Source organism: Salmo salar, chromosome 09 (assembly GCF_965601325.2).
Source record: "Salmo salar chromosome 09, fSalSal1, whole genome shotgun sequence".
Lineage (NCBI taxonomy): Eukaryota > Metazoa > Chordata > Actinopteri > Salmoniformes > Salmonidae > Salmo > Salmo salar.
Genome location: NC_138299.1, coordinates 45,371,666 through 45,385,132, shown reverse-complemented (window position 1 = coordinate 45,385,132; position 13,467 = coordinate 45,371,666).

Here is a 13,467-nt window from a genome sequence, read left to right as displayed (position 1 = left end):
ATTCATTAAGCCAGGTGAAACCAATCCTGGATAGGTGCGCGCTCACGGCTCACTCAAATAGACCCCGCCACAGATCACAGATTAACTGATTTACCATGGCAACTAGAGCCGCGTACTTTTCCCCGTCGGAAGCACAAATCCTCATGGAGGCATACGAGGAGGTAAAATATATAATTAAGAAGAAAGGCAACACCGCCACAGTGATAAAGCAAAGAGAAAAAGCGTGGCAAAGTATTGCAGACCGCCTGAATGCGTAAGTAGTGCACAATTACACAGTCACCGCTCCGCTGAAACATCACAATTACAATTCAAATATTTAATTCACATCTCCAAAAATGCAGTTGTACTGTAATTATGAAACGGTTAAATTTTTAATTGAAATGCACTGCAGATATGAGTGAAATTGTGTAAAGTAACTCCATCACACTGTATAAAGCTATGATAGATTTTTTGATATTTTTACTGAAAACAAGACAAAAATACCAAGTAATTTTTTGCAGTGTGACTCCATTAAATGTGTGTGTGTGTGTGTGTGTGTGTGTGTGTAGATTAAACATGAACGGGCCAAAACGGACATGGCAGCAGGTCAAAATCAAATACAAGAACATTCTGCAGAATGGTATGGTCCCTGACTAATATTTAACAAAGCACAAGCATATATTGTACCCAGAAGGTGCCTGCTCACACATTGTCTGTACTGTTTTAGCAGTGAAAAAGAATACCCACAGACAAGGCACGGGTGGTGGGTCACCAAAGGCTGACCTTACCCCAGCAGAGGACATGGCCTTGGAGCTAAATAAAGGCAGGCCCGTCTTAGAGGGGATCCCTGGGGGGAAAGAGACGAGCATAGGTTCCTCCCAAGATGCCACCCGCTTCATTCAAGGTATGTCCTTCCATCTCTACATGGGATACAACCACATTCATATTGAATCAATTTGGACTGTCTGACTTTGGTTTACCTATTGCCTTGCAGTGTCTGGCAGCACTGTGTTCCTGTTAGAGCCACCAGCACAAGCACCAGACGATGCTGATCCAGTAAGTACTCCATCAAAGGCATACTGTAGGCCTGGCATGTCTTGTCTACTAGCTTCAATATGAATCCGATTAAATGTGATAGGGTGAAGGCCCCAGTGCAGCAGCAACAGCACATGATGGAGACGATGATGAGGAGGAGACCATCTCTCTGGATTCCAGAAGGCATGAGGTATCATGTTAAGACTGTGAAAGTACTATTTACTCTACAATGGTGAGGAGTCCTCATCAAAATCAAAAAATCTAATTTCTTTTACAGGACCCAGATGCTATACAGTGGGAAAACCAGCCTGGCAACATAGTGCGTATTAATAAAAGGACACCACATCCTGCCAAATTCCAGCTGCGCTAATTGTATTGTGTTCACAGAGCTCACAAGCTATCAGAAAGTTGTATGGCAACCACCTCCGGCGCCAAATAGAACTGGCAGACATAGACATTCAGTACAAGAAGAAAAAGATGGAAAATCTTGCACTGGAGTCCGAAATAAAAAAGAGGACAATTAGGAAACTGGACCTTGAAATAAAAAAACTTGAGAGGGAGGTGAGATATGCCTTCAATGTACACTGTATGCTAACTGTAACACAAATGTATTAATCATTATTTTTCTTTCCTCCCCCAGCTCCAAGAAGATGACACAGCTCAAAATAAAAATTAGGTATATTCTCGTAAAGTCAAGTGAGCCATGACATATGAGCTCTTATTGTGAGCACACAGGACGGTGGCATCTTTCTAAGGTTTTTTTTATTTTCCCAGCAATCAGTACAACCAAGTCATCGTTATAAGGCATCGCCCTCTTTTGCCCACCCCCCCCAGCACCAGGTGTGGCCACTAGCCTATATGAAGGCCCAAAATTGTGTGTTCCTTTCTGCTCTGACAATGGCATGCCCATTCGTGCGAGATGTGGTGGATGAAGAAGCACTTGTGCTGAGGAGAGCCTTCAGGCGAGAAAGGGTCTTCAGGGACCGGTTGGACCCACTGGCCTTCCCTGATGACCATCTATATGAAAGATACAGGTTTTCTGCAGATGGCATCAGGTATCTATGCAGACTACTGGGTCCCAGGATTAAGCACCGCACTGCACGGAGCCATGCACTGAGTGTGGAGCAAATGGTTTGTGTGGCCTTGCGCTTTTTTTCTAGTGGAGCCTTCCTGTACTCAGTGGGGGATGCTGAACAAGGCCACAATTTGCCGCACAATAAGGAGTGTGTGTCTGGCTATCAAAGCATTAGCAGATGTCTTCATCTCCTTCCCTGGCCACAGAAGACTCTGTGACATCAAAGAGGAGTTCTATAGGATTGCAGGTAAGAGGATCTACAAATTACAGGACAACTGTTAACACATAGTAGGATACTCATTACTTTGTGTGACAGATTTCCCCAATGTCATTGGTGCAGTGGACTGCACACACATAAGGATAAAAGCCCCCTCAGGTGCCCATGAGGCCGATTTTGTGAATAGGAAATCCTTTCACAGCATTAATGTTCAGGTGAACATAACTTTTTGATATTGTCCATTGACGAACACTCTGCATTGCCAGTGATGTGCATTGATTGGTGTAATATTCCTCATCTTATGATTTCAGATGGTCTGCAATGCTGACTGTGTGATCAGCAATGTTGTGGCAAAATGGCCTGGCTCAGTCCATGACTCCAGAATCTTTCGGGCCTCTGAAATCTATCAGTGCCTATCACAAGGTAAGCCACACAACCCCTATTTATAACCATCATGGCTGTGTCAAGAATATCACTGTGTTTATGAGGTAGTAATGATGAGATTTTGTGTTGACAGGTGAATTCTCTGGTGTGCTGCTGGGAGACAGGGGGTATGGCTGCCAGCCTTTTCTCCTGACACCTTTCACAGACCCCCAGGAAGCACAGCAGGCCTACAACCATGCCCATGCCAGGACCAGGGCCAGAGTTGAAATGACCTTTGGCCTCCTGAAGGCACGCTTTCACTGCCTTCACAAATTAAGGGTCAGCCCTGTTAGGGCATGTGATATTACTGTGGCTTGTGCTGTCCTCCACAATGTGGCCTGCCTGAGGAAGGAGAGGGCCCCCAGAGTGCCACCAGCCATGGACTGGGACAATCCGGCAATCTTCCCTGATGACGACAGTGGTCGGCTGCTGAGGGACCAATATGTGTTGAATTATTTTAGTTAGTATGTGTGCTTTCAATTTTGGTTAAATATGTCCTGCGGTGGCAGAGGAATTGGGGTTTTTTTGGGTTCGTTTTTTTACGAATTTGGCCTCTTATGATGTTTGTGCGGTATACTGTGTGTAATACAAGGCTGCAGGGAGGCTACTGCATCCATTCATTTGTCTGTTCAGTTGATGTGTATGGATTTGTCCTGCATTTATTTTAGTGTGCAGACATGCAGGGTGTGTTATATACAGACCTTTGAATGTGTATGTATCATTTTGTATAATATGCTTGGATTCTGTGCTTTCCATCTTGTAGTCACTGTGACTTCAGTTTCGAAAGGAGCTGATGGTTTACCTGCTTTGTTTTGTCCTTATTCAATAAAGGAACATAATGTTACACATTGTGTTTTTATATTCATATGGAATGTGTATTTGTTTATATGACAGAGTACTAGGGCCACACTGAAGAAAAAGGATAAAGTCATAAATTTATGAGGCTGGTTCTTTCTGCAGAAAAGCTACATATTGTTTTTACAGTTTTGATACTTATGACAATGTGATACTTAATATTCTGGCACATCAGCATGTCTTTGTTTATGAAACCATACTGAAGTACAATTTCACGAAATGCCCCACATCTGTCATTTTAACAACTGTCCTCCTTTAAAACAACCGGTTACAATATTATTACTTGTGTTTTTTTCCCCTCTGTGGCCCTAATATTCTATCATTTTATATATAGCCTTATAGTCTATGGGAAACTGTAAATTATCTAATGATAGCAACATAATCTAAAAATTATTTTTTATCCAAAATCATTGAAATTAATGATCACAAACGTTTAAATAATGACAGTGGGTCTAGTTATGTGATAACAATGTATAGTGAGCAGTGAAATAACTATTGGTTTCCATTTGTGGTGACTGCTGACTGACATTAGGGATGAGATTAAATAGATCCTGGAATTTAGCCTGGTCTGGAGCAGGCTAGCTCCACAGAATAAATCTCCATGGTAATTTATACCATAACATATCCTCCTGCCCCCTATCCATCTTTAGTGCAACCGGATTACGGATCAATTGAGCCAGGATCACCAAGATATCCTGGCTTAATCCCTTATCCTAGTTTTGTGCAACAGGCCCCAGTATCACTACTTACACACCATCATCTGCTCATCATCTGCTCATCTATCACTCCAGTGTTAATCTGCTAAATTGAAATTACTTTGCTACTATGCCCTATTTATTGCCTTACCTCCTCATGCCATTTGCACACACTGTATATAGACTTTCTTTTTTTCTATTGTGTTATTGACTGTACGTTTGTTTATTCCATGTGTAACTCTGTGTTGTTGTTTGTGTCGTACTGCTTTGCTTTATCTTGGCCAGGTCGCAGTTGTAAATGAGAACTTGTTCTCAACTAGCTTACCTGGTTAAATAAAGGTGAAATAATAATAAAAATTAAATTGTCATGGCCTGCCCAAGTCCAGGACCCTTATGGGCATGGAAGTGTCTCTGTATGGGATAGGACTGTAGTCAGGTGGTCTTCAGGATGGGCCACTGTGGCCCCCCTCCCAGCAGTGTCTGTATGGGATAGGACTGTAGTCAGGTGGTCTTCAGGGTGGGCCCCTATTGCCCCCCTCCCAGCAGTATGTCTGTATGGGATAGGACAGTGGTCAGGTGGTCTTCGGGGTGGGCCCCTATTGCCCCCCTCCCAGCAGTATGTCTGTATGGGATAGGACAGTGGTCAGGTGGTCTTCGGGGTGGGCCCCTATTGCCCCCCTCCCAGCAGTATGTCTGTATGGGATAGGACTGTAGTCAGGTGGTCTTCAGGTTGGGCCCAAATTGCCCCCCTCCCAGCAGTATGTCTGTATGGGATAGGACTGTGGTCAGGTGGTCTTCGGGGTGGGCCCCAATTGCCCCCCTCCCAGCAGTATGTCTGTATGGGATAGGACTGTGGTCAGGTGGTCTTCGGGGTGGGCCCCTATTGCCCCCCTCCCAGCTGTGTCTGTATGGGATAGGACTGTAGTCAGATGGTTTTTCAGGGTGGGCCCCTATGGCCCTCCTCCCAGCAGTGTGTGTATGGAATAGGACTGTAGTCAGATGGTTTTTCAGGGTGGGCCCCTATGGCCCTCCTCCCAGCAGTGTGTGTATGGAATAGGACTGTAGTCAGATGGTTTTTCAGGGTGGGCCCCTATGGCCCCCCTCCCAGCAGTGTGTGTATGGAATAGGACTGTAGTCAGATGGTTTTCAGGGTGGGCCCCTATGGCCCCCCTCCCAGCAGTGTCTTCTCTCTTCAACTGTTGACCTTATCTGGAGTTGAGTTCCACATCCCTCATTGTCCTAGTTCCTAGCAACGTGCCTACCTTGTCAGGAATTGAAACCATGTCAATAAATCAATGCATTGAGCAGTAACAGCTCTGTGTGTTTCAATCAATTACATACATTAGTATGAATGAATTATTTTGCTGTAATAAAAAGTGTTGGGGCAGCATGCTGTAAGCCATTGCTGCCCCTTTCAACACTGTAAGTACAACAATACCTTTCTAAAAATGTCATTCGCCAAATCTAACAGTAGCCTAACACTCGTTTTTTATGTTTGACTTTAAATCAGTTAGCGGTGTATCAATGAAAATCTGATATTGTGTGGAATGTACTGTTGCCTAACCCATATACTTCAGCAGGGCATTGTACCCTACGCCATCATTTCAAATGGTGGGACATAGGGGCTCTTTCCATGTGTCCTACTGAAGCTTACTGGCTGATGAAGGACAATAACGTATCACTATTTACAGCTGCACATGATTTGACAGTTGTTTTATCAAAATGAATTGATGTCAGTTGATATATTTATCGTATAAAACAATATATAGTATACAGTTAACAAAAATATAGCCTACTAAGATAGGAACCTGGCACAATGCTGATTGATATAGTGCAGGTTACGAGCAGTGGATTGGTCTAAACAACTTTAGTAGGCCTATTGATTTTACTGGGAGTAATGAGAAAACAATCAGCAAAAGTGATGGGAATAAAGCATTTTGTAAAGTAAATACTTAGATTGAATATGTAGGCAAATTCCTGACATCAGTGGACCTGCGCCAGGGATGTCATGAAGAATTAGGGCGTTTTGAAAGGGGGCTGATACAGTGTTGGACTTTTTAGGCCGTGCAGGGCTCCTGTTACCATTTGTAACAGGTAACAACTTATTAGGCTATAGCTTATTATATTGCCGACTGACTTTCAAATAGGAAGCGCATCTTCATAGAGGAGTTTATTATAGGCCTGTAATAGGCTAGGTGTAGCTACTGTATAGATTATAATACATATAGGCCTAAGTGTATATCATCATAGCTTATATGCTGTATATATAGCCTACCATGCTAGTATGTTTATTACCTTACGAGAATTCTTTCTGTATGCTACCACTGCATCCTACTGACATGCGACATGTTTTGCGACATGTGCGTTTATTTGCTTGGGTTAACAGAGGGATGTATTTGATGGATGAAAGCCAAATAGTGGCCCAGCTGCTGTATTTAGTTAGGCAGTGAGTAATCAGTACCTATCTGTCTTTTTTATCAGAAATATGCTGTGCTGAAAACCATTGCAATAGAGGTGCGGTTATGGACATTATGTGAATAATGGGTATAGGGGTTGAATGGCCATATAAAGGTTGATGAATGTTTAAATAGTATTTTTCAGAGGTGCTCAAGGCTCAAATATCAATATAAAACATGTTTCTATAAACATTTACAAAGATATTGTTACATTTACATTTTAGCAGACACTCTTATCCAGAGCGACTTCCAGTAGTGAATGCATACATTTCATGCATTCAAATTGTTTTTTTTGTACTGGCCCCCCGTGGGAATCGAACTCACAACCCTGGCGTTGCAAACACCATGCTCTACCAACTGAGCCACAGGGAGCGCACGTTGTTGGAATGAGACCAAGGTGCAGTGTGGTAGGCATACATTTTACTTTTATTAAAAATGACACTGGAAAAAAACACAAAATACAAAAACGACCGTAAAGCTATATGCAGTGCAGAAAGCAACTACACACAAACAAGATCCCACAATCACAGGTGGGAAAAATGGCTGCCTAAGTATGATCCCCAATCAGAGACAACGACAAACAGCTGCCTCTGATTGGGAACCATACTAGGCCAACAAAGAAATAGAAACATAGATTTCCCATGCTAGTCACACCCTGACCTAACCAAATAGAGAATACAAGTGATCTCTAATGTCAGGGCGTGACAGATATACATGTTTTCTGCCATGAACCTCTATACACCTCTAGAAAACCTTATATTTTAACAAGCCATGTCTAGTCATGGAATCCCCAAAATTATGTTTTTTGTTTTTTGTAGCTCAGACTTGTGACTTAGCACAAAATATACTTGGGAGGAATCAGAAATATTTGTGAAATCTCATACTCCCGGTGGCCATGAGGTGCTCAGTAGTGCCCCCCAAAGGTGCAATTTCTCCCTAACTTTAATGATTTGTAAGTCAAGAACAGATGAGTATATCCAAACAGTATTTGACATAATTAAATCCTTAGGCTACAACATTTCAAAGTTAAATATTAAGGACTTAAAAACACATTTTAAAAAGTGCACCAATTTGAACATTGAGTTGGCATGTGCTCATGCAGCAAAGCATTATGTAGGTTTTAATGAAGGTAAATATCGATTTACAGGCATATTTTAATGATATTGGCGAATATATTGATAAGAATCCGATTAGGGTTAGGGTCAGAAAAATAAACTACAAAATGTCGCCATATTTGTAGTTCACATCTTATCCGGTTAAGGGTAGAAAACGGGTCATCATTTTTGCATACATGATAAAAACAAAAACGGATATTGCTTAAGCAAACGTAAACGTGATTCAAAGTAAAGACAGATGCAACTACAATAATTTATGAACACTATCAAAAAGTAATAATACACATCTGACAGGATCACATGATACCCTTCCTTTTTATTTATTTTCATAAAATTACAAATTACAATACAATAACATAAAAACATAGGACATCACTACAAGAATATTTTCTCTGAAGAAACATAAAATAACATTAAAGTAAAAACAACTTATCACAAGAATTGACATTCAAAAGTTAAAGTTCCTAAATTAAAATAGATAAAATAAGGTCAGGGGTTACAGTTACAAATCTATGGTAGAGTTGTAAGAATACAGTGTTGTTTGTTATTGATTAATTCTAGATATTTAATTTCATATTGGATTTCAAGTAAAAATATATTGCTTTGGGGACAGATTTCAAATATCTGTTTTTGTGTATATACAATTTACCAGAAGAAATAAACGACAAATTCAGTAAGTTTTGTTTTCATTTGAATAATAACATATTACAACTTTCATTGTAAATACATGGGTCTTATTGATGAAATTAAAAAGGTTAATACTTAACTCGCTTCAAAATAACTTCAGAGTCAAACTCATTAAAAAAATGGTATAATAGTTTCCCCTTCTTTATCACAGAAAAGGCATATGTCCTCTTAGTCCATTAATTTATTGCAAGGGTTTATTTTGTGCAAGATTTTATTTTACTTGATTTGATTTACAAAATGTGTGAGGGAGCAACAAAGCTTTCTTCCATTCAATTTCAGTAAAAAATGCATTCCAGAATAATTTTCCTCTAGGAGAGATCTTGTTCTTGGAGTTAAAAATGTATATATTATTACATTTCTTATCCAGCAGGGGGAAACCTTCTAACATAAGTTGTGCATTTATCTTGACATGTTCTCCAAAACACAAAGGAGATTTCATTAATTGAGTAAGTCCTGAAGGTATTGTTTGCATATAGAATTAAATTATTTTATAATGTATTGAGAAGTTATATGCTTCTAAGAACTTCCTATAAGAGAGTATATTTCCTTCTTTATCAAATAAATCAAGCACAAATATAATATTTCTTTCAACCACTTAGGGAAAAACAAAGACTAGTTTTTTAACAACAATATCTTTGTTGTTCCACAAAAGTGCCTTGTATGGGGAGAAGTTGTGGACATAACATCGTTAAGGGCTTGTTCGTGAATCTTTGGACAGTTTATTGGATAATTTTGCTGGAGAATAGTTGCACATCCACAAAAATTCAAGAATTAAGTATGAAGTACCATATAGATTCCAGAGCTAAGCAGACATATTTTTTATCCAGTTTACCTTTAAAGGTATTGTTGATATCAATGAGGTCTAGTACTTCTGTGACAATATGAGGTTGGACCCAGGAGCAGAGAAGAGACCAGATAAACAAAAATACTTTATTGAGAAACGGTAACAGAATGATTCCAGTAACACTAGGAAACCAACAAACACTAGGGCTAGAAACTCAGGAGACAAACGCACACGGCAAACGAATCAAGCTACTGCAAAGGGAAACAGAAAACACACCTTTCTTAAAGGGAAATCATAATAAGTGATAGAAACCACCTGTCATTATTGTCTCAAGGACGGTCTCTGCCGCCCTGTGGTGACAGGTGGAACCATGACAACTTCAAGCCCACCATCAGCTCTTTGGTTTGATATTACAGGCTTCTTAAGTTTGCGTTCTTTATTTTTCCATGTACAGTCTAGAAAAGTTTTGTTGATATCCTTGCTAGTTTGATCAGCTACAAATAGGGATAGAGCAGGGTAGACAACGTGACAGACCCTCTGCTTTGAACATTTATTAAAGCCAGTTATTAAAGATGGATTTTGTTTTCTTTCATCTCTGAGAGAAATTGAGATGTTGACGGGCAATAATGTTTTTCACCATGTGCACCGCTAAAATTTTCACATGATCTTTCACTGGAATATTCTCAACAGATTGTTAATTTGAGTTATGCAGCAGGGACAATATTTTCCATTTATTTAAACTAAGTTACAGACCAGAAGCAGAAGAGAATTATTTGATAATATTAAGTGCAATAGCAACTTGATCCTTGTCTTTTAGAAACAGAGTTGTATCGTCTGCTAATTTAGATATTGTTTGTTATTTTCCAAATATTGAAATACCTTTTAATTCAGCATTGTTTAAAATGAAAATAGATAGTAATCCTACAACTAAAATGAATAAGAAAGCTGACATAGGGCAACCCTGGCGTACACTACGGTGAATATTAAATATTTTAGATGTGTTACGATTAATCATATTAGAACTATCAACATCTTTATTAAACATATCGATAACAGAGACAAACTAGTCACGAGACCAAATGTGTACAGTACAACAAATGTATTAGTAATTTGTGTTCAAATGTATCAAATGCTTTAAAAAAATCGAATAATAAAATAATAGTGTCCGAGTCAACCGAATCATGATACCCTTCCTACAAAGGAGTGTCAACGTCACGTGACGTCACGCGACGTAACCGTACGGCGAGGACACAGCAGTGACCCAAAAGACAAAGAAGACAACACATAGATGATGTCTGTTCGAAGTGCATGTTAACCATTCTTAGTTGTTGTTATGATCATAACAGGTAAAATGTACAATTTATTTCCTGTAATTGTAGTAGTAATACAAGCAATTGCGAGCTTTACTAAAAATACGGGACCTGTTCAGCAGGGCTCAACGTTACAGAACGGTCACGTAGAAATGTTTTGTGTAGAGGCAATCGTGTCAGCGTAGCAAACTATAACAACACAACAACAACAAAAATCCAGAAAAATACCGATTAAGTATGAATTTTATTGTCAGCTAATGAATGTATGCCCTATACACATGTTTGCAGTTTATTGACCTGAGAATTGTTCATGTTACAGAAACACATCTTAATATCCTAATTTAACTCTGGACATCCCTTTGTCGCCACAGAATTGGTAAATTCAGCCTTTTTTTTTTTTTCCCCTGACAGTGAGGGAAAAAAGTATTTGATCCCCTGCTGATTTTGTATGTTTGCCCACTGACAAAGAAATGATCAGTCTCTCATTTTAATGGTAGGTTTATTTGAACAGTGAGAGACAGAATAACAACAAAAAAATCAAAAAATACGCATGTCAAAAATGTTATAAAATTATTTGCATTTTAATGAGGGAAGTAAGTATTTGACCGCTCCGCAAAACATGTCCAGCATCCCTTTGTCGCCACAGAATTGGTAAATTCAGCCTTTTTTTTTTTTTCCCCTGACAGTGAGGGAAAAAAGTATTTGATCCCCTGCTGATTTTGTATGTTTGTCCACTGACAAAGAAATGATCAGTCTCTCATTTTAATGGTAGGTTTATTTGAACAGTGAGAGACAGAATAACAACAAAAAAATCAAAAAATACGCATGTCAAAAATGTTATAAAATTATTTGCATTTTAATGAGGGAAGTAAGTATTTGACCGCTCCGCAAAACATGACTTAGTACTTGGTGGCAAAACCCTTGTTGGCAATCACAGAGATCAGACGTTTCTTGTAGTTGGCCCCCAGGTTTGCACACATCTCAGTAGGGATTTTGTCCCACTCCTCTTTGCAGATCTTCTCCAAGTCATTAAGGTTTCGAGGCTGACGTTTGGCAACTCGAACCTTCAGCTCCCTCCACAGATTTTCTATGGGATTAAGGTCTGGAGACTGGCTAGGCCACTCCAGGACCTTAATGTGCTTCTTCTTGAGCCACTGGTTGCACATGTGACATGCTGGTAAAAATTTAGTAAAACTGATTTAAGTTTGCCTGCATTAAAATCCCTGGCCACTAGGAGCACCGCTGCTGGATGAGCATTTTCTTGTTTGCTTATGGCCTTATAGAGTTGCCTGAGTGCGATCTTATTGCCAGCATCGGGGTGTGGTGGTAAATAGATGGCTACGAAGAATATAGATGAGAACTTTCTTGGTAGATAGTGTGGTCTGCAGCTTATCATAAGGTACTCTCAGGCGAGCAATAGCTAAAGACTTCTTTAATATTAGATATCGCGCACCAGCTGTTATTGGCAAATAGACACACACCCCCACCCCTCGTCTTACCAGACGTAGCTAACCCTAGCAGCAACATTATGTACAAAATAAGTTTAAAAAAAAGTTACAAACAACGCAAAAAAACTAACAAAATAGCACAGTTGGTTAGGAGCATGTAAAACATCTGCCATCCTCTTCGGCGCCATCTCAGCTACTCCTGTTTATTTCAGGGCATGTAACCTAGGCTATGTCTGGAAAACTCTAGGAATGAGGAAACTTTGATTTCAACTTTGAAACTTTGAAACTTTGATTTAGTCCCAAGTGTTATTTCTGTTTAAGATTCAGCTTTCTCGCATACCTGCCCTGATTGGGATCAGTGGCCTCCTCCATGGTGACCACGGTCACCTGCTCTGCATTGTGGTGGCTAATTTCTGCATTACCAAATGAGGAGAGTTACAAACTTCACACACCAGTCAGAGTTATACTTAAATCTACATCTTTAATAATTAAGATGCTTTTGCAAAAGCACTTGACTTTCACTGATGCGCTATCTCTAATGAACCATTGAAAAGTGACTACACAAAAGTACAAAGATCTTTTATACCCAAGACCCACCCTTCTCAACGTACATGACGAACCACAGATCTTAGGAACAGTACACAAAGGTTAAGTTTTGTATGAAAGATATCTATAAAACATAGCAGACAGCAACTGCTGTATCAACAGTTTTCATTGTATAGACCAGTGTCTGGTCCTCCTTTCCAAACTGGAACCGTCTCTCCCTGGTACAGAACCATTAGCTCATCCAATGGCATAAATCAGTTGACAACTCTAGATACTCCCATCTCAAGTCAACCCCCTCTTGACTCCACCCCTGGACAAGCTCACTGAGTGGAGTGGGCCTCTAGGTTATACACTATCCCAGGATAAGTGCAACATCAAAGAGGACATACAATGGTCCAGACACGGCCTTACACCTTCCCCCAATGCCAAAGGAGGGAGTGATTTGTGCACAGACATTGTGGAGACAAATAATTGGTTCCCCATTAATCACGCCATCCCTTCACATGGTTTAACAGATACATTATCTGTTAGTATCTCACATAAGCATATTATGCAAATAAAACATCTTAATTATCTATGTTACCCAACTAATTCTGATTCATCTGCCACAGCATCCATCACCGCGAGCCCCTCCTCAACTGCCTCCTTTGGTGACCACGGTCACCTCCTCTATGGTGACCACGGTCACCTTCTCTGCCTCCTCCATCACCACGGCCCCTAGTCAGCTGACTCCTCTATGGTGACCACAGTCACCTTCTCTGCCTCCTCCATCACCACGGGCCCCTAGTCAGCTGCCTCCTCTATGTTGACCACGGTCACCTTCTCTGCCTCCTCCATCACCA